Consider the following 27,907-nt stretch of genomic DNA (forward strand, 5'->3'; position numbering starts at 1 on the left):
AGAACATCAACATATGGTTTCCATATCTTACTTAAAGAAGAATTTGAAAACAATTTTATGGGGCCGGAGGTCATTTCTTCAACGTTTTGAATTTACTAATAAATCAGTACGATCTTTTTATAACACAATATTTTGTGCGCGCAATTTTCGCACTGAAAAGCTTTTTCCATGTGACTCCTTTGGGCTTATGCAACATGTACAACTTTTAAATCTAAATATCAGGTGCAATAAGATTGCTACAGATTGTAATAATTGCCATAAAAACAGTCTTTTGGGAGGCTTTATTGTCGATCTAGCAGCTCAGTGATTTTTTTTTTTTAATTTGGTGTGTTTATTAGTTTGTAATGCATTATTCAATGCCATAAAATAATTACCTGCCGTCGTAAGACACAATTTGTAAAAGTGGGAAATACTAAATAAAGCCGGGCTAAAAACACACTTACTGCTACTTTCTAAACTTCGGAAAGTCCTAGAAACAACATTGTGTCTGAAGGCCTTGCCGATTTACATAAAACTTCTCTCTGCTACTTCCCAACTCGCCATCTGTTTTATCACTGGAAAACGAAAGGAAAATTAAAATGGCGGCTGATCGTGGAAAAAGCCATTTAGTGCGCTTCGCACGCGAACACCTTAAACGCGTTTTTTTATTTTTTCGTAAGCGATCAATTCGTCATATAACAAATAACTCTATATTACACATACACAAACAACGAGCGACGTGAAGCAAGTCTCCTTATTTTCTCTTGAGCAAGTCAAGGGGTTGAGCTGCATGAAAGGGGAAGGGTGACGTGTTTTTTCAGAAGTGTTGAAATGTTAATTTCCCTTTCCTTTAGATTGGTACATCAAAGCAATACTCTTATTATCTTTCTGCTTGACAATGTGTGTGTCATCAGCTGTCTCACTACATCAACTGAGTACAGAATAGTCACTCCCGTTGAACGACACACAAAATGGTATCAGGTCTACATAATCGACCTCAGCGAGGGAGGGGCATGAAGATATTATCACTAACACCAAATTACGCCGTGAGACCCGAAGAGGTCGATTTTCTACCGGAAAAAGGAAATCAGCGGCACGTTGAAATTGTCCGCCCATTCCTACCTTCCAGAAGGTTCTCAAAAAAAAAAAAAAAAAAATGAAATGATCTTGTGGGGACGTCCTTGTGACCCGGTGGTGGTGGTGGTGGGGAGGGGGTACTCAAAACAGTTTTGTACGGGTTGTCTCCGCCTCGAGGTCCAATCCCTTACCCTTTAAGACACCATTTTGACAGATAAGGCACCCCTTTCGTATACCCTTTATTGAAAAAAAAAGGTACCCCTTTTATATACCTACACGACATGACATATACTTAAAACAGGAAGTTTTCTTTTTTATGTAGCGCTTAGTAATTTAAGACGATAAAGTCAGAGGCTGTTCGAAATATTTCATTTAAAGGGCTTCTTAAAATGTGAATGACAGATTTCCATACCCTTTCATATACCTAAACTTGTGAAATCCCTTCCCTTTTATATACAAAAGGTAACCCTTTCGGGCGGAGCCTCCCTGTATAAGTCATTTCAGGGGGTACCCCACGGACCTTGTGATAAATTAAGCTATAATTTATAGACCCCTATTATAGCGAAGTTATATTTGAAATGACTCCTTTCATTGCGCTTATTCAACTGAATTTTTTTCGCAATAATTATTAAAAAAATGTATTCTTTACTTAATCTTGTGATTAGTTATTCTACTTTTGCCAAGGAAAGTAATAGAAAAGGTCTTTACAATAGTAACGTTGTGTAACGAAATACAATACTACTGAGTAGGTAACGCAATACACTTACACGTATTATCAACGAGTAAACAGCCTAAATAGCCCGCCCCCTGGCAATGCAATTTTCGGATTTCTGTCGATTCTGCGCGCTTACTTTAGCTGAAGCAAAGAGCGGTACTTAAATTGATTCCTAACTATAAAATGTGCAATAGAAATCAAACTAGAGAATAAAAACGACTTTTACTTTGATTACTTATGTTTTTTTTTTTCATTTTCTCATCGAGCGATTCCTCAGTAAATACCTTTGATGTAGCCTGCGAATACAGTCGCCTCTCATCGCTCCCGCTACTTTTGATTACACAACATCTTTTTGCACTCTGATAACCAGGTAGCAAGCTTGAACATGCAACTCTAAAAATATCACATGCTAACTGTTCACGTGAGATTGTTTTGTGAAATAATTCCAAACAACTCCTGAATATTCTCTAATGGCTGATATATTGTTGACTTGGCTAACAGATTTAAACCAATTAAAATCGTTGTGCTGATACAAAAACCTGGCATTCTCGGAAAGCCCATCACATAGCGATTCAGTGGACATAGACGCGCTCCAAAATGAATCTTGCATCTTCTTCACTGCCAGCTTTGCTGATTTTGGTCATCCTTGGAAATCTCTCTTTTGCCGTGAAAGGTTAGCCTGCTATTATATTTTCGTCATTGTGTAGGGGAATTATTTTATGACACGAGAACATTTTTTGGATTGTGCATTAGTCCCTAAACTGGAGACTAAGGTGACGCATTTATGTTGAGATTTTGTACAAAGCTTTTGCGACTAAAATGTGATCAGGAAATTTGTTAGACTTTTTTATCACCTGATTTCACAGTTGTGATTGTCTGAAATTGTGCTTCATTTGCTATTTCGGCCCCATTTTTTCAAAGAAACTTAGCTTTGAACTTGTAAAGGCAAGTTCGAGATTTTGTAATGCGTAACTCTGTCTTCGATATAGGGTCCTTTTGAAGGAAGTCTTAACTTTCTGCTGGTGTCATAATACATCTTTTCGTTAAATTCGCTGTTAATATATTAGCAGTTACCTATCTAACGCATTCACAGAGGCAACGTTTTATTAAATCAAGATACTTATGGAAGTTCGATTTCCATCTAACGCCCCCTTGTGGAAACATTATTTGTACTCATCTACTCAGGAAAAGATATCAAGAAACATTGACAATTATTAGCTGTAAAAGGTTGTTTGGCATCAATTTCTCTTTTCAATTCTACTCAGTTTATGTTGTATATTGCCCCCATGTCTTGCATTGATGACCACGCCAGCAGCTTGCTGTTAGTAATAACAACGTTACAGACTTCAGGGTGCAAAATGTCCTCAGTCTAAAGCAAGCAGAACTCTAAATTATATTGGGGCATTTCGGTGACTGTTATAAATTACAAAGGTTTTATTTTATGTTTGCGTAGCTGGGTTGTATGAAAACGCAAACACGCCCCCTAATTTGTGGGCCATGTCAGCACCAAAAAACGCACACAAAACGTGACGAGATGCTTAATAATGCTGTGTTTGCCAAGTTTTAAAGCAATTGGTGTTTGTCATTAATCTTCTATGGTATATACGATTCTGTCAAAACAAAAACTCCTCAATAGCTCCGTTGTGCTTTCGAAGCAGATTCCCAGGTCAGTAAAAAATACATTTCAAAATGAGGATGTGTAGGTCGAAATAATCCTTAGGTCGGAACATGGCCTCTGGATTAATATTATAGCGAAGAGTGTTAAGTTCCACGCAAATTTTTTTATTAAAAATTGTTTTACAATTATTTCGCTATCCTAATTTTCCATCCGCGTGACCACAAAGAAAATGCAAAAATAGACTTTACAATGCTTCATGCCATGGCTTGTTTGTTATTCTATTGTGAATTTGAATCAATATTATGCTTATATAAAAAATAAACCTTTAATATTTTACGTGATAAAGGTTGTTTAGTTTAGAAACACGCCTTTACAAGGGTGACCTTGTCACTGATTTGATTACCACATTCCCTTGAAACGGCCGTCTCAAACATATGGGCCAACAAGCATTGCATACACATGCACACAGCCGGCCACAAATAAATTTAATTATAAAATTAATTGCAGCTATATCCATCGATTTTATATTTTCGGTGATACCGGCGATTTTCATTTGTAAGTCAACTGATTATTAAAAAACCGCACCGATTATTAAAAAATCGCTAAAGTTGTCTGCTTTGACTTGTCTTACTAATGAGTTTAACCTGGCAGCAAATCGTCCGCCAGATATAGCTCTTTGTTTTCTTAGCTTACCTTGCTAAGTGAGGAAAACTTGCACAACAAGTTAAGGCTTGCTATCTCCACAAACCACTTATGGTTTGAGCACAGATTAGAAATTAAGAACCGTTTGCGTAAGAATCCATTTGCGTAAGAAACCATTTGTGTAAGAATCCATTCTGTGATGCAGTTACGAAACACGTGATGTTTTCAAAGGGAGTCCCGGGAAGGGACTTCCCCTAACCTGCAAATCTAAAGTATTTGTTGAGTGCACAATTGTTCTGTTGATTAATTGATTGATTGATTGATTGATTGGCACAGTTGAGGAGGGAAACTACTTAGTCGTCAAATCACACCGATCGCATGATAACGGGATAACTCACCAAATTGGCGGTCCCTGTCACATTGATCGACAGCTCACACAAAAAGGCACTAGTCCATGCACACACCCCCTTTTGTTGGGTGTGTACGATTATTCTTGGATAAATTAAATTTTATGAAGCCTAAACGCTTACATCTAAGCTATAGCTAAAAATCATTCGATGATCCCGTTGCAACTGTTTTGAACAAGAAATTAAAAATGTTTCTTATTTATCGCACCTGATCTTCTCGACACGTGTACGCCCCCTTTTTTCATGACGTCGATAAAGAAAATAACGCCTGTTGCGTAGGATTGTTCCACCGAGAGTTAAGTTAATCATTTCAAATCTTTGTTGTGTGAGTGAAAATTCTTGACTACAGAATTAGGAAAATGTGGCGAAATATTTTTGAGGTGCCCAACTTTGAGCTTGGGTTTGTTTTGTGGTTATTTTTGCCTGAATTAACATTTTTGCGTGATCTTTACGTTCACGTCACGATTAAGATCAAGTTGTAGAAAGCAATTCAAGGTCCAACTAGTTGAAATTGTCACGGTAAATTAAGTTAAATATCGTGACAGAAGTTTGTCGTCAAACAAAATAAACAATGATTGGTTAGTCTATCCTCCCCCTTTCAATGAGAAATATGAGGTTAAAATTTTTCCACGAGTTTTCTTCACTGAATCTAAGATCAATCTTCGTTAAAATGTATGGGGCCTAAATATATACTCTCCAGATACCATAGGGAAATTATTCATCATTTTATTTTAATCGAAATGTACTCCTTATTTCCACTACCCAAAACTTGCCGTCACGCCCCCCCCCCCCCCCCCCATATAACTGTGCCATCAATGGCGAATGAATTCTACTGCCATCTTTACCATGACCAGGCTGTGTGACGACGATGAAGAAATCGGATAAGGCAAACCACACAGCGTTCGAACGTGAGGTACCGTTATCTACGTCACAATACTCAAGCTTCTAAAATCACTGGAACCATGACGAAAAAAAGTTGCTGGACAAGTAGCTGTACCGCGACGATCGTAAACATTAGATATAATATTTTCTATCTCCGTGACCGCGAAGCAGACGCGAAAATGGACTATGATTTCATGTCATAGCTCGTTTGTTATTCGATGGTTAATCGGGCTGATTTGATCAATGTTTATATAAGATCTAATCCTCTATTTACGCGATAAAGGTTGTTTAGGTTAGAAACACACTTTTAAAAAAGTGACCTATGTCAGTATCAATATCTCCGTAAAACAGCGGTCTCAAACATATAGGCCTAAAAACATTGCATACACAAAGTCATACACAGCCACAAATAAATCTATTTTTTTTTTCTACGCGCAGGTATTTGCGTCGATTTTTTCTCTTTCGGTGGCACGATTTACATTTGAAAATAATATGATTGCGAAATTTTTTTCATTGTTATTTTTTTTTGATCATAAAAAAATCGCTGAATTTCTCTGCACAAGTAACTTGTTTACAAATGTATTTCCTTAATTTGGAAATATTTTTTTTTTTTTTTTTGATTTAAAAAAAATTTACCAATTAAGTTTTGAGCTCGGATAGGATTGGGTTTTAAGAATGCTTATTCATTCTGTGATGCAGTTACGAAACCCATGATTGTTTTCAAAGGGACTTCCCTTGACCTGAAAATCTACGCATTTCTTGAGTGAACACGTTAATTTCTTTTGATTATTTGATTGATTTGTTGGTTGATTGATCGATCGATCGATTGATTGTTTGATTGTTTGATTGACTGACACAGTTAAAGAGGAAAACTACTCATTCATCTTATCACACTTATCATATGATAACTCACCAAGTTGGTGGTGCCAATCACGTTGATAGATAGCTCACATAAAAGACACAAGTCCATGCATCCACCCCCTTTTCAAGGGGTGTGTATTAAGATATTAAAGGTTACAGCTTTTCGATCGTGATGCTGGAAGAGAAATTTTTATACTGCAAAGAGTATTCATCGATTAATATTATGGACTTTAAACTTTTATTTTCCAGCTACAGCTAAAAAATACTTAATCATTCCGTTGCAACTGATATATACTCCGTATTTATTGCACCTAACCTTGTCGACATGTGCACTCCCCCTTTTGTCATGACATTGATAGAGAAAAGGTCCTGTAAGTTGGACTTGTCACGGTACATTAAGCAAAATTTCGTGACTTTCTCAACTTTGTCACTTAACTTTCTCGTGACGTCCTATTCTGTTTTTTTTTTTTAACGGGGATTAACTTTTGTGAAAAACTAAGTTCGCTGGTGAAAGTCGTTTTCGTAAGATTCCTTATTCATTCTGTGACATGCGAACGAAACGCTTGATTGTTTTCAAAGTGACTTCACCTGTCCTGCAAACCTACGGCATTTGTTGAGTGCACAAGCTACGTTTTCTGTCGGTTGATTGATCGATTGATTGATTATTACAGTAAAAGAGAAAATACTCAGTCATCTAATCACACTCATCATATGATAACTCACCAAATTGGCGATCACACACTATATAAAAGAAAAAAAAGACACAAGTCACGGGTAGTGTATCAAGAATTAAAGGTTACAGCTTTTCGATAGTGATGCTTGTTAAATGTATACTCGATGTAAGATTACTATTCGATAAATTTTATGGAAACTAAGTGTTTTTTATACAGTGTTTTTTTCTACAGCCGAAGACTTCTCAATGATTCTGTTGCAACTAGTAAATATTTTTTATTTATTGAACTGATCTTGTCGACGCGTGAACGCCCCCTTTTGTCATGGATGTCGATAGAGAAAATAACGCCTCTTGCGTAGGATTCTTTTCACCGAGTAGTAAATCACTTGAAGGTTTCTCGTGTAAGTGAGAATGATTGGCCAAATATTTAGAAATGTTTCACGAACATGCCGGAAATATCCAGCTTTAAGCCTGGGTTAGTTTTGTTGTTCCCTTTGCCTGAATATGCATTGTTTGCTTGATCCTTACGTTCACATCAAAATTAAGGTCACGTTGCAGAAAGGAATTCAAGGTCCAATAAGTTGACTTTGTCACGGCAAATTAAGCAAAATGTCGTTACTCACGTTAGTCACCTAACGTTTTTATAGGGAAAATGATTGGTTAGTACATTCCATCCTCCCCCTTTCTATGAGAAACGTAAGGTTAACCTTTTTTAAGAGTTTTAAAACTCTTTGCTGGACTCAAAACTTAGTCTTCGTGTTGTTGTATGGGGGCGTAAATGTATTTACTCTAGATACATTTCAACTGAGATGTACTCCTTATTCATAGCACCTGCAATCCCTTCTATCTGTGTCGTTATAGTTAATGGCGAATTATATTGCCATTTTTACCTCGTTTTCGGCCGTTTAACGGCTATGAGGAAATCAAAGAAAACAAAGCACACAGCATTCGAACGCGAAGTACAATTATCTAAGTCTTAACACTCAAGTCTCTAAAAACACTGAAAGAATGTCTTGAAATCAAACTGGTTCAAAACACCACTGCTGGACAAGTATATGTACCGAGACGGAAATATTGTTTTTTATAACTGAATTTTTCAATCTCCGTGACCGTGAAGCAAAAGCGAATACACATTACTTTCATGCCGAAGCTCGTTTGCTATTCTTTGGTAAATTTGGCGCAATGTATGCTTGTATAAGATATAATCCGCTGTTTTCGTGATAAAGGTTGTTTAGTTTAGAAACACGCTTCTACAGAAGTGACCTTGTTACAGTTTTGATTACCACATCTTCGTAAACAACCCTCTCAAAGATATATTTGGACCTAAAAACATTGTATACGTGTACACATACATAGTCACAAATAAATCGATTTTTTTCGATGCACAGCTAAAGTATATGTATCGATTTTATATTTTTGGTACGGTGTCATTATTTATATCTGTAAATCATCTGATCATTAAGTTATTGTTTTGTTTTCTTTATAAAAAACGCTGACGTTTTCTGCACTGACTTGTTTTACAAATGAGTTTAACCTGACTGTAAATCCGCTGGAAAATACAGTTTTCAGCTTTGACAGTTACAATTGCGAATTATATTAAGAAAAACTTATACAACAGGTTCAGGCTTGCTATCTGCACAAGTAACTTAAGTTCTGAGCTCGGATTAGGAATTGAGAATTGTTTGCATAAGAATCCATCTTGATTCTGTTATGCAGTTACGAAACTCATGATTGTTTTCAAAGGGACTATACTTCACCTGATCTGAAAATTTACAGCATTTGTTAAGTGAGCACGTTAATTTCTGATGATTAATTGACTGATTTGTTGGTTGATTGATCGATCGATCGATTGATTGATTGATTGTTTGATTGACTGACACAGTTAAAAAGGAAAACTACTCAGTCCTCTAATCACACTTATCATATGATAACTCACAAAGTTGGTGGTCCCAAACACGTTGATAGATAGCTCACACAAAAGACACAAGTCCATGCAACCATCTCCTTTTCAAGGGGTGTGTATTAAAATAATAAAGGTTACAGCTTTACGATCGTGATGCCGGTCAGATTAAAACTGGATGTAAGATTTCTCTTCGAAGACAGTCCGTAACGAACGAGCTTTTTTCAAAGATTGCAGAAGACAGGAATAACAAACTCCATAATTCACTCCCAGAGAGGAACACCTGTCATTACAATTTGAGGAAGAAACGAAAATTCAATGCTAATTTTAAGACAAATATATTGAAGAACTCATTCATTCTTAGCAATGCGCTCAAATTTTAAATATTTGACATTTCATAGCTGTATCTTTCATTTTGTATATATAAGAAATTAACCTTTTTTAACCATTGTAATTTTTTTTTGTAAAAAACTATATTATTCAACCCTCGGGTTGCAATTTAGTTTTAATAAAGCATCTATCTATCTCGATAACTTTATTCAGACTTTATGTTTTTTTTTATATCAGCTACAGCTGAAGACATCTTAATGATTCTGTTGCAAATTTATATTTATTTAAAAATACAACTTATATTTATTGCACCTGATCTTGTCAACACGTGCACACCCCCTTTTGTCATAGATGACTATAGAGAAAAAAAAACACACCTCTTCCCATGATTTATTCCACCAGTATTAAATCATTTCAAGCTTCTTGATTCGAGTAGAAACGCCTGGCTACAGATTTAGGAAAATGTCGTGAAATATGCCCAAAAAACCCAACTCTAAGATTTCGCTTGTTTTGTTATCGTTTCTTTTGGCTGGATTAGCAATTGTGTCGCGATCACGTCACGATTAAGGTCAGGTCAAGTATTCCTGTTGTAGGAGGCAATTTAAGTTCCTGTAAGATGAAATTGTCACGGTACATTAAGCAAAGTGATGTGACTCAACTTTGTCGCCTAACGTTTTTGTGACGTTCCATTCTGGCTTTTTTTTCAACAGAGATTAAGTCGTTTATAGTTAAGTCGTTTATAGTTTATTAAATCCACCCCATTTTTCGACATTTTCAACGAGGGAAATACAGTATATGGTTATACTTTTTTCTTCAGTGACACTTATGCCTGATTCACACTAGCGACATAACGACATCAGAACATGGACATAACGCTCCGGGAGAGGGGACGGGGGAGGGGGGGGGGGGGTCCATGCTTCCTTGTTTCCAACAGAGTTCTTCTTGTGTTCCCACTTTCCCTTAAAGTATTTCTTCGATTTACACAATTCTTTACGCAAAAAATCAACAGCAACCCTAGGATTTCTAACACAATCATAACGATTTGTTGTTTTTCTCCTAAAAGGCACTTCAATGCAGATTGGCAAACTTAATATGTCACAGTCTCTGCAGGACGGGGGCTGCAGCGGTGGCTGCTCTCAACATTGTCGTCTGCCACGTTGTGGAAACGTCGTATTTCCATTTACATTCAGTGGATCAGGAACGGTATGTATATACATTTCAATGAATATATTAAAAGGCCCATTAAAGTCGGCTGTGAGATCCCACAGACTGGTTGGTGAATTTTGCGTGGCCTTCCTGGTGAAAATGTGACCTCCCAGGTCGTTTTATTTTGTGAAAATATTCTTTTGAGGTCTTTATTCCTCCCTAGGCCTGGTGGTTTGTTTTTCTAGATCAGGAAAATGAAACACATTGTAAAGCTTTCATCCAACTTCTCGGAAACATCGAGTAGATTTCTCCAGCTCTAACACTTCTAATGCAGAAACGAAATCAAATCAACACAAATGGGTTAAAAACTCCAACATGTTAATTGAGAGAGAGAACTCATAAATTTTTGTATCTTACTCTTTCAAGGTTCAAGTACATGTAACATTGAGCCATGGTGAGAAATTTTCACGTGTTCACTCGCCTGCTGCTGTGTGGGTTGAATCAGTCAGTACACGTGGATTCAAGGTATGTGCACGTGAGTCAGGCATTGGAACAAATGGAACTGGAGTCCTTAACTGGCTGGCTTTCCAAGATCAACCACAAATGACACGTGGAAGCGTTAGTTTTAATGGCATTTGGACAACAGAAACTAAATGCGAGAAAGTTACATTCTCTCAGGTAAGATGGCTTGATTTGTTACAGATATTTATTACGAAAATGCCTCTTAACTAATTATCACTCATTTTATTTCTATGAACGTAAACTATTGCAGAGCTTTGGTGGAAGACCTTCTGTGTTTGTCTTAGCTAAGTACACACGTGACACAAAGCCTGATGACGCAATGTACGTCTGGCTGGAGAATGTAAAACCCAGAAGTTTCGAAGTGTGTCTCCGAGAGTTCTTGGCGTTTGACGGCAAACACCAAGATACTGTTGTGGTGGGTACACGACTTGTAAAATATTCGATCACTCAAGTTAAAATGTTTTAACTTTTTTTTAAAGATATTGGTTGAATGTTTTATATACGGAATAATAGCTTCGAATAATTAACAACTATTCCATGAGCGCGTGTTGGATATAATGCGGTAGATAGTTATAACTATGTCATATCCAACAAGCGCGAGTAAAATAATTGACTTATTAAAAACGCTCAAATAGTGGCAGTATTTGAGCACCCCAGCCACTTCCGTTGACTCGTATACTCCTACCATATTTGCAGTCCATGGTATATGAGCTCGTATACCATGGACTGTGAACCATTCAAAACTCAGGAATTGCAATATACCATAGCGCACAGCTACGTTTATCAGGCACTTCACGAGTTTATATTCCTTCGCAACAGTTTCTTAATCTTGTCATTTTTTGCGAACACTTAATAAACAGTAAAAGTCAGTTGTCAATTGAAATTATGGACCTTGGCCTGCTTGAAGTATTTCTTTTTTAATTTCTTCTTGACTAATTCTTTCTTCCCAGGACTGGTTCGCATTCACCGGCAATGGGTCAGATTTAAATTTTACGAGGACAGGGGAAATTTACTTCCCCAACAGCGGCAGTCCTATAACGGACAATAATTATGGATTCTGTCAAGTAAGTGACATTGATGACCTTCAATGACACCATCCCAAAACTAAAATTGAGGCAGGTTATTACCCGCTAAATTAAAAATACATTTTCCCAAATCACGTGGTTTCTTACTACATGAAAATCGTGGAAATAAGCACTAGGTTTAGATTTGCTAAACGCCCTTTTCACAAGCGCTTATATTCCAGAGGGCTTACATACAAGGAGCTTTATTGTGCAAGTTTACCTTTAAAAATGTTCTAGGTTTCAGTTTTAACGGGATCTATGTCTATTATATAATGTATCTCTCTAAACATATCGGATAAAATCCAAAAATGCCTTTCAGTTATGTCAAGCATTCTCTAACAACGTGAGAGGAGAAAAAGTTTAATCAAAAAGTAAGCTTATCTGCTTATATTCACGAGGGCTTATTTCAGAAATGATTTTGAGGGATGAGATTTGGACGATTGGGGGAGGGCATGGGGAGGAGTAAGGGATGGTGTTTTCGGGAAGTCGTTATTTCAAGAATTAACGGTATTTCTTTTCTTATTTGTCAGGAAGTTCAGTATAACACGACTTTTTATAAGTCCCCGGCTGTGCTAGTCTCTGTCGATCATCAATATGACCGACAAGTGAAAAGTCATGTTCCGCCGGAGAATAACATGATAACAGCCTGGGTTGAGGTAAGGTTAAATGACGACTGTTAGAAAAGAGTTATTGAGTCCAAATCAATTGACTAAAAAAGTTGACATTTTCTTTGTAGGAAGTTCGTCTGACATCCATGAGAATTTGCGTAAAGGACTTATCTGGAACAGGTAGTCAACACGACCCCCTGACAGTCAGTTATGTTGTGATTGGAGGTTGGTAATAAATTGAATTATGATATCTTTCATTTAAAAAGTTTCCCATGTCCAAAATTAAAAGAATTAATAGAGAGATTGAGTTTCCGTGCTATGGCGAAGGTGACTATTATTAATTTCCTTTCACTGATTTTAAAAGAAAGCTCAAAATGACTATCCCTTTATTATCCATCTATAGACTTGAATCCATGTTTGGGCGTAGTGTGTGAGTCGTTTGGTGTCTGTAAGACCTACAGTGCACATGAAGCTCGCTGTGTGTGTAACGAAGACTGCCCTTCATATCAGGATCCAGTGTGTACCGCCAATGGTACAACATACGACAACAAATGTCTTTATGAGCTTAGTTTCTGTAAGGGACATGACAATAATACCATTTATCACCCCGGAAGCTGTGAGGGTAAGTGAGCAGTTATCATGATATATCTTACGGGTTCTAAACTCTAAACCCTATCCAGACGGGGGAAAGAGGGGAGGGCGGAAAGTACCCCCGCCGACTTTGAACGCCTATAACTTTTTCAATATTTAACCGAACGCTGCCAAACTTTGTGACTTTATCTAAAAGCTATCTAGGAATAATTTGGTAGGATAGGTTGTTGTGTCAGGAACTTGACGTCACCATGGCAACGGAAAATTTAACAGGCATGTTTTCCCAAATTTGAAATTTTCGTCTTTCTTTTCATGAAAAATAGCTTTGATGTAATTATTTCACCTTTTTAGGGATTTCAAGCACAGTTTTTTTTTATTTTCAGTACTTTGCAGTAATTTTAGGCGGTTTTCTGACGTTTTAGAAAACTTTTGAAATCCAAGATGGCGGATCCCAGATCGCGGTTCTTATGACATTATGATGTCATTGTCACGTGTTGTGATGTCATCGTCCCTCGCGACGTATACTAAAAGATACATTTTTGTACATACTATGTATCATCTAAGTTTCGTTGTGATTGCTTAAATATTCTGGAAGTTACCCCGTATGAAACAATCCAAAAAAGCCCGGTTTGAATACGGTTAGAGAAGAATACTTTAAACTTATATAAAGGGTAAAATTTTCACGTAAACGTCAATTGCATTAACAGTCTTGTCGGTGATCAAATTCTCGTATCTTCTTATTTATGACTTTAGTAAATTTTTTAAGCCTACTTAGATTATTTTTGTGTGTTTGTGTGTTGTGTAGTTGTAATCTTAATCTTTAGTACACCTGACCCTTTTATAAATTTTTGTAATAAACACTAAGTATGGCTGCCCAATCTTATTAGCCAATGGTGGTTATTTTGGGAAGCCATGCACTTTACTTTATTATTTTTATTCTTATATGCATTGTAAATTTAATTTAATTAATGGGTTGTTGTTTAGTAGGTCCGAGATATAAATGCAATACAATTCAGCTGCTAAAATGGTGTGGTGGGCGGATGTGATGAGGTAATTGTAGCTTAACTAAAACTATTCCATTCAACAACAGGCTTTCCAATTGCGCATGGCCGTGTAAAGCTTCTTCGAGTTCCCAAATGGTCTGACTCAAGCTGCAAGACAGTGGCATTCCCGCCATACCGGTTCTACCCAGATAAACAAGTTCATGTACAAATAACACTGAATCACATGAACTTGAATGACTCGGTAACAGTTCACCACGCTATCACCTCGTGGACGGAAAACGTCAATACACGAAATTTTACAGTCTGCGCCATGCAATCTGGGAGGAATGGAAACAACTTTAATCCTTTTGCGACTCTGGACTGGATGGCGCATTAAGGAGCAACGGCCGAAGTAATGACGGGAATAATCAGTATTAAAAAATGGTGGTCTGGAACAAATTGCGAAGATATGACGTTTCCAAAGGTAAGCTTGAAATATATCTTTTTTAGAATCGCAACACACTTTTACAGCTAACTGCATGCAATGTGGTGTAATTATCTTATCAGCAGTCATCTTATGATTAATTTCTCTTTTTTCATTGCAGGACAAGTTTAAGGAGGCGCCTGTAGTTCTGGTGACGTCAGAGCACCTTTGGACTGGTAAAGAGTATGATGCCGCGCTGATCTGGACAGAGGATGTAACAAAGGACTCATTTAAAGTCTGTCTCCGTGAATTGCAAAACTTCGATGGAAAACATGAAGATATTAATGTGGTATGTGATCAAATCATTTATTTTGCGAAACGTTTTGGATCAAACAAAATGAACAATAAAAAGCCTTTCCTTAAAAAATAATGAAACACTTGCTTTGACGTGTTAACCTTATTTAATTTCAGTTGAGTAGTCCTTTTTGGTAGTATGGGTACCCTGTGGCCGGGTGACATGAAATATGTTCGGTCAGGCGAGGATAAACGTTGTGAAGCTAATTGCTCTTTGTATTTATCGCTAATTTATTGATAGTTTAGTCAGTTGAAGGTTATGAGGTAATAAAATCAAAAAACCTTTTTCACTTGAGGGTCTTATAACATAGTTATAACTCAAGACAATCACAAAGGGCAGGATAATCCATTGAACCAATTAACTCAAAGCAAATACATGTAGCCAGCACGAAGCGCGGGAAAAATGTGTGTTAGGAAGTCGCGAACAGGTTTGGATTACTTCTGATTGGTTGAACTGAAAAGTGGCGCGAGATTTTTTAACCAGTCTGAAAAAGTAGCAATGCTTAACAAAAGTAGAAGAGAAATTGTTTTAAAAATCAAGTGAAAATTGTGCTATGAGTGCCATTTCCGCATATTATTTGCAGAACTGGATGGCGTTTTCTAAACTACACAAGCCGCTCTTCACTGAACATGGCTCTGTGAAGTTTCCAAACACAAACTCACCAACAGATGAAAACAACAACCCTTACTGTGAGGTAATATTACAAATGCACTTTGGGTATACTTTACTAGACACTTCTAGATACAGAAACATTCATTTATATTTGAATTATCCCCGCCAAAATTAATTTAGTTTGTAGGATCCTTTAGTGAGCGATTTGAAATGAGGGTAACGGCTCAGACGACTGAATTATAACTGCATACAGAATATATATTTTCCTTCCAATTTTTCGTCAGGCACAGCCTGACTTCATCAGGGAAACTACAGAAAACAGTTCAATTCTCAAGCTCCTCCGTAATTATTTCTGTCATACACTATTTCACCGAGGCCTCAAAACAATTCTTTTTCTGTTAAATAGGCTGTTGTAGCTTTTATTTTAAGGATGAGGTCTAAAGGGTTAAATAGAATAGGGAGGGGTTATTAGAGAAGGTGGGGCATGGCCGGCTGGGGCTAAAGAGAGGTGGGGGGGGAGGAAGGGTTTAAAGAAGTAGTTGACGGTTTAATAAAGTGTTTATGGTATTTTGTTCCACTCTACAGTTTGTGCCGTTTACACGAAGTTATAACGTAACACCATCAGTCCTGATATCAGCCAATCACAGCACAACGGCCAGCGGAAACTCGGCACCAGTTCACAACGGTATTACTACGTGGATCGAGGTAAGTTTGTCACATTGAAGATTTAAATCACTTTAATATTTCACTTTAATATTTCCTACTGAGAAACAAAATATAACATTTCCGTTATATACCTGGCTTCGGGAAACAGCCATTTAATTTAATATCGACAATATAAATTATTAACAGAACAACATTATCTTGATGAAAGTCATGTTTTATCTATGCGAATAGGTTTTAGAGTATTAAAATGTATGAACAGCTATTCCAAACATCCAAATAAGGTTGTAGATTTTGGAAACTAAGCTTTTTAGGTCTAGAAGAAATTTATTTATTGTTCTTATTTTCGTTACTGCGGAACTCATGATTTTCAATTTATTAATATAGTATGGTATTTTATTTGCAGAATATGAACGCCTCTGGATTTAGAGCCTGTGTTAAAGAGTTGTACGAGACCAGATATGACCCTGTGTCAGTAAGTTATGCGGTCCTTACAGGTTAATAGACACAATATAACACGTGGTGATTTCAAATATTGGCTACTTTCGGGGGGAGGGAGGTTTTGAACGTACTGAAATCAAGAGAAACTAATTTAAAGTACATGTAGGGGTGAGAAATCCATTCTAGCAGAAGTATATTATGGAGATTTGCGGACTGTCCCCGAATGTTTCTTGCAGTCAACATTTATATATGATGGGTGTATTGCAAGTGAGATATAAAAAACACAAAATGGCAAAACCTAAACAATGCACAGATTACTTATAGTTTGTTGCGTTGTTTACTGATGCGAACTGTTTTAAGGAAACTAAATGAAACAAATGAAAAAGTTAGCCTTTTGGATTTTTTATCGTTGTTTGTTAATATACTGATAGCCCAAAAGTGCAAATGTGAACTTTCGAAATACCGACAACGTAATCATTTAAGTAGAACTACTAGTAAACTCATTCAGGACAAAAGTGCTAACATACATTTGTTATTTGTGCAGATATTTGTGAACCTGGATGGAGTTATTTTTACGGCTACTGCTATTTTACGAGCGACACCTGCACAAACTGGACAAATGCGCTATCAAAATGTCAACAAGAAAACTCCGTTCTTGTTGATTTGAACAGCAATGAGGAAAATGTCTTCATTCAACACAGACACAATGGCGAGAAATCGTGGCTGGGATTGAAGGACAGATCAACAGAAGGTGACTTTACTTGGGCGGATGTTGGACGGGCGAACTTTACAGCTTGGGCGAGGAACCAGCCTAATAATTTCAGAGGAGAAGATTGTTCGCACGCCCTTGGTTTGAAGTTGAACTACGAGTGGAATGACGTGAAGTGTAGCGACTGTCATCAGTATACTTGTAAGAAAGGTAGGCTTTAAGTCTTTGTATCTTGGTGTGTAAACAAATACGATAGGAATTATGCCTACTTGGCATATATCCAAGATTCAACATCTAACGTCGAGAATCGTTACAAATTGTCACCCAAATGCAGCTTATAATAATTGAGATAAACCACGAAACTAATCGATGAAAACCGATAATCGATTAGCCGCTCAAGGATATCGTTTGTCAATTCAGAATATCGATAATTTTGATAACCGATGATTAAACGATAGTTACGCTTAGCTTTTCTTCAATTACCTCCAAATTCATCGACTGCCATCGATGAAGATCGTCAGTTACATCGATTTTATCTATCATCGACACAATGTCTGGCAATATTTAGTTATCACCAAATTAATATTTTGCAAGAAAAAAAAAGCTTAAAAATTGTTATAAACATGTTGGAGTTCGGAATGCTGGCAGGAAATAATAATAAAAAGATAAGGGCACTACTATTTCATCAAACCAAACCAAACCAAACAAATCAAATCAAACCAAACTAAACCAAACCAAACCCGCCAAACAACCAGCAAAACCAAACCCAAAGAACGAAAGCGAACTATGGCCAAACTAAACCAAACCAAACAAAAATCAAATTAAACCAAATTAAACCATATGAAGAAAGGTTAAAAAAGTAAGAAAATTTACTCGATTTTAAAACAGTTAAGAGGACATATGCACAAATTTCAAACAAAAATGAAAATTCTTGGCAAGAGCCCTGTAATGGATTTCGCTCATTCTCTTACCATGGGTAGGCCTTAATATAAAATAAATCACAGTATACTTTGTTTGGCTAAATATCGATTTGTTTTCGAGAAAATCGATAATTCTAAAATCCAGCAAAATTGACGCTTTCGGAGCTCAAAATTTATGCCGAGTTTGTTAGCTTCGCGTCGAAAAATAAAGCACTCTGGAAGAAAAATACCTATTTAATATCGAAGAATAACATCAAATTAGTACGTCGAAAGCAATTTCTGCTCTTAAAGTCCTTTTATTTACAAAATATAATTAAGTTTATTCGACACACTTTTGATTTAATTCAAAATAGGTCAAACTTATCGCTTTATTTAAGTATGAGCGAAGCGAAATAAATGGCCGAAAATTTGGTGTTAGACAGATAAATGATTGTTCTTTTCGATACTAAAAGGATTTCCTGGAGAAATGATTTAGTGCGATGCTTTCAGATCTCAAAGTTGCTTAAAATTCGTTAATTTAACCGACCGTGACATTGTTGATCTTATCAACATTATGTAAACATTCCACGCAAAGGTTAATTTTCCCCATGTGAACTTCAACTGAGTAAAATAAAAACATAGACTTGCTTACCGTGGTGTTCGCTGATACATTGTAAATCCTGTTTTCCTCATTTACGACAAAACCTAAGCCCTCGGCGAAGCTGTTATCCAATTTTCTTGACGCGCCATTTGTAACTGATTTCCACGTATTGAAGTGACAGTTCTTTTCCATGCATTCTTGAAAACAGTCCTGAGTCTTAACTGATCAGTGTAAACAGGAATACGAAGTACTTTGCTTTAAATCAACTTAAAGCTTAGCAGCAGTGGTAGATAAATCGATACGGCCGGCGAATCTTCGTTTCGAAAACCGCCATTTGAGATTTGTCGCCCCTTTGTTTTGCGGTATGCAGATAATTAATTCACACTTGAGTAACTTCCGGCACATGAAATCGACAACCACCGTGACCAGAAAGCACCCTGCTTTTTGGTGATTGGTTGAGGCACTATTTTTATCATTTTAACATAAGCTCTCAATGAAAAACTTTTGGGCTGAGAGAGTTGTTAAATGGTTGTTAAATGGTTGCATGAAAGCGCTTTTAACTTCCGGGTCGAAAGTTCTTCTGTTGCGTTGCTTCGCTTTGCTGCATATTTTTTATCCAGTTCTTACCCTTGTTCAAATTCTTGATTAGGCTAAGGCAAAACAGTGGTAGAGTCAACTCTCCCTTATTGAAGATCTCTATAAGACGGACACCTGGTGTTAGTCCTGTCCTTGCCGTTTTTTCAGTCATTTTTATACTCTAACCAGCTAGGCTACGTTTACACGGGACCGGACCGGAGCCGTTCCGAACTGGACCGGACCGGATCGGCCTCTGTTTACACGGAAGCGTTTGGCACCGATCCATGTGTTTACACAGGACGGTTCTGGAACCGGTCCGGAACGGTTCCATAACTTGGCCTGCAAAATAGCAGGTCCAGTTTTGGTTCCGTCCCGCACCGGTTCCAGAACGGCCCCGTGTAAACAGAAGGCCTATCCTATCCGTGTAATTAGAAGGCATATCCTATCCGAAAATCGGACCGAAACGTTCCGGACAGTAGCAGTGGTTGATAAATCGATTCGGCCGGCAAATCTTCTTTTCGAAAACTGAGATTTGTCGGCCCTTTGTCATGCGGTGTGCAGATATTGTATTTCACACTTGCGTAACTTCCGGCACATGAAATCGACAACCGCCGTGACCAGATCCCAGATAGCACCCTGCGTTTTGGTATAGTATTGGTTGAGGCACCATATTATTGCTATATTAATATAAGCTCTAAATGAAAAACTTTTGGGCTGAACATGTAATTAAGTTTCACTTTAGGTAGCTACCGTTTGTGAAAGTTGCTAAATAGTTGCATGACAGCGCTTTTAACTCCCGGGTCTAAGGTTCTTCTGTTGCGTTGCTTCGCTTTATAGTTTTTTTTTGTTCTTACCCTTGTCCAAGTTCTTGATTAGGTCAAGGCAAAACAGGTGAAAGCAAAATCTAAGATGTTATCGTTGGATCCGTCTTCCGTGAATGTTAAAAAATATGACCATGTATATATTCTGTTGGGGTCCGGCGTAAACAAGGGAAGGTGCCCCCCGCCAGAGCTTGCGGGGAGGGACAAGCGCCTCGCCGTCAGGGAACCCAAATGTTTTAAAAATATCATAGTCATTATATAAATATTTTGTTTTTAAACCTGTTTTCCGGTGTGTTTTTGAGTTGATTTGGAAGCTATTAGGGGAAAACGGTTTAAGTTTCAAATATTATCCGCAGTCTATTCCTTCATAAATAAGACGGTTATAATTATAATACGACTCAAGTTTCCAAACAACAAGAGATATAAAGTAATAACTTTATAATCACCTTAATTCTCAATTCAATAGGCGAACTTTATTAGGAAGGAGTTGTCGAAGCTGGGGTATTCCCCAAAAACGGCTCTGTGCCGTCCAATGAGGTCGTGGTTTTGGGTTCCCGATCTAGAACGGGATTTTCAATATCAGACGATATCTAGAACGAGATATGGTATTTTGAACACACAAAAGTTCCAAAATATCAGCAGCCAAAACGGGGTGACTTGTTTCTAGAACGCGGTATCTTTTGAATGCAAGTTCTTTCTAACTGAATACCAGAGGCCCTTCCAATTACGCTGGTAAAAAGGGAATGTTATGCTTCTAACAATGCTTGTTTTTTGTCCGATATAATGCTCAACTGTAATTATGCTCATTTTTTTTTAAATAATGCTACTTTGGTATAAATGCTTTGTTGTACTTTGCAGAAATAAATACAAAATATGGCATCACGTCAGAAGTCCATAACAAACTTCTGATAACGTGTACTTTTCTTCACCTAGCTTAATCTAATGAAGTGAAAAGCACCCTTTCCTTAATTTTTACACCAATAATTTTTTTATACAGTCATAAATGTTCAGCGTTTTATTATAAATTGTTTACCGTGACTGGTATTACAACTGCATATACATGATATATGGTCCCTTTTTTCCCCACCCCTTCCCCACCTTTCCTTCCCGCTTTTATTTCGCCCAATCCTCCACAGGAGAAAGAAGGAGAGCTTGTTTACAGGCTAGACTACACAGCGGAATATATATTTTTAACTGACATTCACGGGAGACGGATCCAACGACGCCATCTAAGGCTTTGTGTACAGCCAACTCTCTCTGAAACGGGTACCTTCGGGACCGGCTCCAACTCAGTTCGTCTAAAAGAGATCTCCGTCTTATATAGGGATTTTAACGTCGTTTCAAATTTTCCACTGAAGAAGGGACAAGAATTTGAACAAGGGTAAGAACTGGATAAAAAATATGAAACAAAGCGAAGCAACGCAACAGAAGAACTTTCCACCCGGATTTCATGCAACCATTTAACAACTCTCTCGAACGGTGGCTAACTGAAGTGAAACTTTATTACAAGCTCAGCCCAAAAGTTCTTCATTGAGAGCTTATGTTAAAATGATAAAAATAGTGCCTCGACCAATATTTCGAAAAGGAGGGTGCTATCTGGTCACGGTGGTTGTCGATTTCATGTGCCGGAAGTTACTCAAGTGTGAATTAATTATCTGCATACCGCAAAACAAAGGGGCGACAAATCTTAAATGGCGGTTTTCGAAACGAAGATTCGCCGGCCGTATCGATTTATCTACCACTGCTGCTAAGCTTTAAGTTGATTTAAAGCAAAGTACTTCGTATTCCTGTTTACACTGATCAGTTAAGACTCAGGACTGTTTTCAAGAATGCATGGAAAAGAACTGTCACTTCAATACGTGGAAATCAGTTACAAATGGCGCGTCAAGAAAATTGGATAACAGCTTCGCCGAGGGCTTAGGTTTTGTCGTAAATGAGGAAAACAGGATTTACAATGTATCAGCGAACACCACGGTAAGCAAGTCTATGTTTTTATTTTACTCAGTTGAAGTTCACATGGGGAAAATTAACCTTTGCGTGGAATGTTTACATAATGTTGATAAGATCAACAATGTCACGGTCGGTTAAATTAACGAATTTTAAGCAACTTTGAGATCTGAAAGCATCGCACTAAATCATTTCTCCAGGAAATCCTTTTAGTATCGAAAAGAACAATCATTTATCTGTCTAACACCAAATTTTCGGCCATTTATTTCGCTTCGCTCATACTTAAATAAAGCGATAAGTTTGACCTATTTTGAATTAAATCAAAAGTGTGTCGAATAAACTTAATTATATTTTGTAAATAAAAGGACTTTAAGAGCAGAAATTGCTTTCGACGTACTAATTTGATGTTATTCTTCGATATTAAATAGGTACTTTTCTTCCAGAGTGCTTTATTTTTCGACGCGAAGCTAACAAACTCGGCATAAATTTTGAGCTCCGAAAGCGTCAATTTTGCTGGATTTTAGAATTATCGATTTTCTCGAAAACAAATCGATATTTAGCCAAACAAAGTATACTGTGATTTATTTTATATTAAGGCCTATCCATGGTAAGAGTATGAGCGAAATCCATTTAAGGACTCTTACCGACATATGTTTGACCGTAGGAAACCTGTGCTCTTAACAATTTAGGGAATAAAAATTATATCCCTAGGCTGACCTATTTTAACCCTTTCAGTGCTAAATTTCTCCAAAAACAGTTTTTTTTTTCTACCGTTAAACTGAATTTTTGATGCTACGATCCTGAATTTCCTTTAACTTTGCTTAAAAAGCACTTTTCAACAATGCAGCAAGATTTTGATGAAGATTCCACTGAAACATGTACAAAATTGTACTTTGGTGCATGCGCATAAGCCAAAATTTTGACCGATACGCAAAATGAATAGTTCTTTGAAAAGGTCAAACCTAGCTCTATCAGATGTTTATCACTAAAATCTGCTGACTTTCAAATTGATGACGTCACAAGTGGTTCATTGACAGCTCCTCCAAATGTCGAGAAAAGTCGACGTTAGTAGTGAAAGAGTTAAAATATATACTGCATCGACGTATCGAACCGAGTTAATAGGGTTGTTCCGCAGAAACGTCATATAATGTACTGTCAATAATGTTGTACAAGTAGATAAACTGATTACTTCAATGATATTTAATCTATCCACCAGACTTAAATGAATGCCAGAGAGAGAAGAATTACTGTCACAAGCTCGCCACTTGCGCTAATGAGCGCGGTTCATACACGTGCACTTGTAACCATGGATACGTTGGGGATGGCTTTGATTGTTACCATAGTTACGCGGGTAAGATTTATTAATAGTGAAAGCAGTTGATGAACAGTCCAAAGCCTTTTGTTAAAGAAATGTTCATTACGGCGCCTTGTTTTGACCCTTAATTCAGAAATCAGGTGATTAAAATCAATATCTTATTGTTTGAGTAGGATTCTAACCATTTTCTTCAAAACCAATTTCTAATTATCTCTTTACATATTATGTCTTCTGGAGCTGTGTACACGCGCTCAAAAATTTCGAGTTTTTTAAAGTTGCGTAACGGTGAATGCACTTTTAAACCAACCTTCCCGGGAATTATATTATTACTTAATATTTCTTAATTTCCTTTTAAAACTTCAGCGCAACGAAGCAATTTTGATGTCGACCTGAAGTCACTACATTCTAATGGGTCATAATATTCGATAGCTCAGCCAATCAGATTGCAGCATTTGCGAAAGCACAGTAAAAATATTATACTAATGGTGAATCAGACGAGAGTGTTACCTTGGCCACTCTGAAATTCGTCTGGTTCTTTTGCTAGATAAATCTTTGTTACGTTTAAACATAAGTGTGGAAGGGTGGTGTATATTCGTAACGATAACAACATGTAATGATGAGATAATACATGTGTAAATTTACATATCCAGGCAATGCACTGAACACTTAATTTTATCCTGACAAGCTTTCATTTTATTGAAATTGTATGTTTGCTCCCATTTAGGTTTGGGATACTCAGCAATCCTAGCAAATGACGATAATTACTTGAGTACCCTAAGTAACTGGTTGAAACCCGTATCCCAAAGTAAATCTTCGTACTGGAATCGCTGCTACCGAGCAACTGTAAATGGTTGGTCTTCTGGAACGTTTCATTCAAACTGTGACGGCCTAGGTCCTACTGTCACAATCGTTCGTGTAGGAAGGTACATATTTGGAGGATACACGAGTGTCTCATGGAGTAAGTAATATGATCCTTTTTATCTCTTTTAATTTCAATGAAACAAAAATTGAAAAGAATTTAAGCAGCCACATATGTCGAATGTGGTCTATGTACGTGGAAAATTGCTGTGTCTGGAGACTGGAAAGCCGCTCGGCCGTAGCTGATTTCCAAGGGGATCCTCTATGAGGAGTGAAATTTCCCGGAAAAAAAGAAAGAAAACCAGAGTACCGTAAGAAAAGCCCTCAGAGAAAGGCGAGAGAACAACAACAACAAATTCAGCCCATAGGACTCTCGAACGGAATTAAGGACGGTGCTTAACGAATATTCTTGCCCGGCCAATGACTATGCAAGAAATTTAGATGTTAACAAGGGCAATTAAAATCGAAAAGGAAAATTGGGGGTAGACACGCAAATTTAGGTTTGAAAACTGGGAAAAAAGTGCGGACGTGGCATTTCTTTAAAAAAAGGTAAAAGCTAGTAAAGCTTCTTTGCAAATTCCATTTGAAATTGGTTTTTCACGAACAAAATCAATATTACATATAACAATCTATTAAATAACTAACAGAATTTGTCTTCGAAACCGCGTGATCCACGTTTTTATTAACAACATGATTGCGTTTGAGCCATTTTTGACTCTAACAGCTTTCACTTGAACGGCAAGAAAAACGGCCTAAATGTTTTTTTTTTCAATAAATGATAAATTAGACATGTGCTCTATAGACTTACCGCTTTCATTTTATAAAATAACACGCGTTTTGAAAAGTTATACGAGTTGTTTTCAAGTTCTCAAGTTCTATGGAATCGCTTTTGGGGTCTGATACATTTTTCCTATCCCCTCCCTAGCAAAATTTTGCACCGATTACATTCTTTGGAAGTCAAAATCCATCCATATTGCTTGGCAGGTCTCGAAATTCATCCACAGAACGGCCAGAGAAACAACTTCACTAGTGAACCGCCACCTTTCGATTCCAATATATTTGACGTTTGAATCGACGTCAAATGATCTCTCATCTCTGGTTTCTTTCAGACGCTGGCCTCTACCCACCATTCTAGCTTACTGATGCCAGTCTGGGGGCTATGCAGTGGAAAGTGACTCGAAAACTCACATATAAACACCAAATTTGCCAAATCCTATAAGCCTAGAAATCGCCTTTAAAAAATCACAGAAACGTGGGAGTAAAGGGGTTAATGTGCGCAAATTTTAGAGGTTAGCAATCAGTTGTTACCGATATATTGCTATTCCTCTTTTCCCGCTGTTCCTGGCTTAGCATATCATCATAAACCGGATTTCGTCGCAGCAGAAATCTTTCTTGCTTTGGTCGCGCAGTTAAATTCGTCATTTGAATCAAAAGCGCACGCGTGCAGTGTGATCCATGCCTTGCGCGATGCGCAGATTAAGTGCGCAGTAACAATAGGAGGCACCGTCCTTAAAACTGGGTCACACATTGGTGGGAGGGGAGCATTTACCCAACTGACCCATTTCTGCTCTCCAAAGGTCAATGTAGTGACCTTTCGTTTCTGTTTAAAAGATATTTGTTAGAGCGATGTAGACCTGCTTCATAGGTGGATGCCCGAATAGTTTGTGGGCCCGTTGGGTGTTAAATTTCCGCAGAAAGGAGTGGCATGGTTTCTCCCCTCCCCTAGATCTGCCTCTGAAATGTTAAGTATAAACTGACATCAGCCTAGCAGTGATAAAAAGTTGTTCCTGAACCTTACAACTGTAATTTTATTTTGTCTTGGCCTGTGAATACGGCCACTTTAATTATTTTTTTAAGCTAAATACTATTGACACTTTAACAAAGTCTTTCACTTCTGAAAGCGGCTGTATTCGCCAGATAATTTTTTTTTGAAAGTCATTTTCTTTTGTGTTATAATTATACGCATTGTGTAAAACAAATGCAGTTTCAGCAAACATTCTATCATATCAGGAAGAAATCAAACAATTTATTCACAATGAGACAATGAGTGCAAATGTATTCAGTTTGAGAATTTGACTTACGTCATCAGAAAATCTACTCTACTCTACGCACGAAAGCCGTACTTAAGATATGTTTCTCTATCTGACATGTATACTAATTTTAAAGGTATAAAAGAGGTATTGATTTGTTTTAAGTCTCAATTAAAGTTAAAGTTTTTAGAAGTGAACCGCACGCCACCAAACATTTTAAGAATATCTCCCATCCCGGGCCTGTTAATCGGACGGTTAACCTTAATATATTATGTCCTTGAGAAAAATTTCAGGGGCAAAGATTCCGTACGAAGTTTAGAAATTATAGATAAATGTTGACCACCAATCTAATTCACCGTATATAACGCATTTGATGCGAAGTGGTCCCAAGTATTATTAAGCATCATAAATATTTGATATTTTTCCATTGTTTATTTCCAATCAGGTGGTTGTCAGTGGTGGTACGATTCAGCAGCTTTTCTGTTCTCTTTGGTTAACAAGCCCGGTTGGCAACCACTGAAACTAGATCAAACAGGACAATATAGTTATCAGAAAAGCTATTCTATCTACAGTTGTTCTTCCCATGGACCATTATTTGGAGGTGGGTACGATATTTACATTGTCAGCTATGCCTCAAGCAGTACCAGCTCTTACACAAACCTTGGTTATGAATACATCCCGCCACCTGGTTACAGCTATGGATCCTCCTTTGCCCAGTCATTCCTGGCGGGTAGTATGTACTTTCAACCTGACGAAGTGGAAGTTTTCTATGAAACTTCCTGAAGGAATCACCGAAATCGGAGTTGTAGCTTAACACACCCTGCACAATAATGATAAACTCTGAAAATTTATTAGTGGAGTACTGTAATAGAAAGCGTTTAAAACTATATATAGAAGCGGGATATTAGAAAACTTGAGTATCTCAATATATCAGTTCACATATTCGTATCATTTACTCATAGTATGCAAAAACGAATCGAATTATTATATTAATTACAATAATTATAGCAATAAATGGTGATTGCAGCAAAGTTATAACAGGACATTAAATTGAAATAATTGATTTTGCCGTCACGACAGCGTTTTTGAAACATCATGTAAGACTATCAGTAGAAAATGGCTCAGATAATTTTATGGTGTCAGCCTGACTTAGTATTCAAACTAAGGAAAATCGGGAATAGATCTATCCAGTAATAAAAACGACAAGAAATGAGTCCTTAAGCTTGGAATGAATGACCTATGGTATTATGGGGCGTAACCGAATTTAGGATTCTTTCTCGAAAAGTGCATGAATTGAATTCCTGGAAAGCTATAAAATAATTTATCATGTCAAGAATGTAATCAGGTGTAGGTTTCAAGCTGATTTTGCTGTTTTACATTTTTAAGGGTAATAGGGCTAGACAGATTATGGTAGTTCTTGTGTAGTTGGGTACTGATCGGAATCTTTTTCATTTAATTGTGCTATCCCACAAAATAATTACTTGCAATTGTGAGTAACAACGTTGTAAAAGTGTAAAATAATAAAATAGAGCAGGGTGCAAATAACCTGTTGTTTTATCTTTTTGCTTATTCTTATCCCGTTCTTATCTCTGCTATGTCCCTGATTTACAGTTACTGCACGATATAAAAAGGGGTTGTCACGGATCAGAAAATGGCCA

General features: G+C 37.2%; 1 pseudogene across 1 annotated transcript; it reads left to right on the plus strand.

Annotated features, from left to right (window-relative positions):
- Positions 1 to 10,161: 10,161 nt before the first annotated feature.
- LOC144664841 (uncharacterized) lies at positions 10,162 to 27,794 on the plus strand (annotated as a pseudogene). Its single transcript, XR_013572860.1, has 16 exons — positions 10,162 to 10,287; positions 10,657 to 10,908; positions 11,003 to 11,167; positions 11,703 to 11,816; positions 12,347 to 12,472; positions 12,553 to 12,649; positions 12,828 to 13,046; positions 14,106 to 14,482; positions 14,604 to 14,771; positions 15,361 to 15,471; positions 15,975 to 16,094; positions 16,459 to 16,549; positions 17,038 to 17,412; positions 23,263 to 23,397; positions 24,086 to 24,319; positions 26,695 to 27,794. The product of XR_013572860.1 is annotated as an uncharacterized LOC144664841 (transcript).
- Positions 27,795 to 27,907: the final 113 nt, after the last annotated feature.

Source organism: Oculina patagonica, chromosome 9 (assembly GCF_052425735.1).
Source record: "Oculina patagonica isolate OP01 chromosome 9, crgOcupat, whole genome shotgun sequence".
NCBI classification, from domain to species: Eukaryota; Metazoa; Cnidaria; class Anthozoa; order Scleractinia; family Oculinidae; genus Oculina; species Oculina patagonica.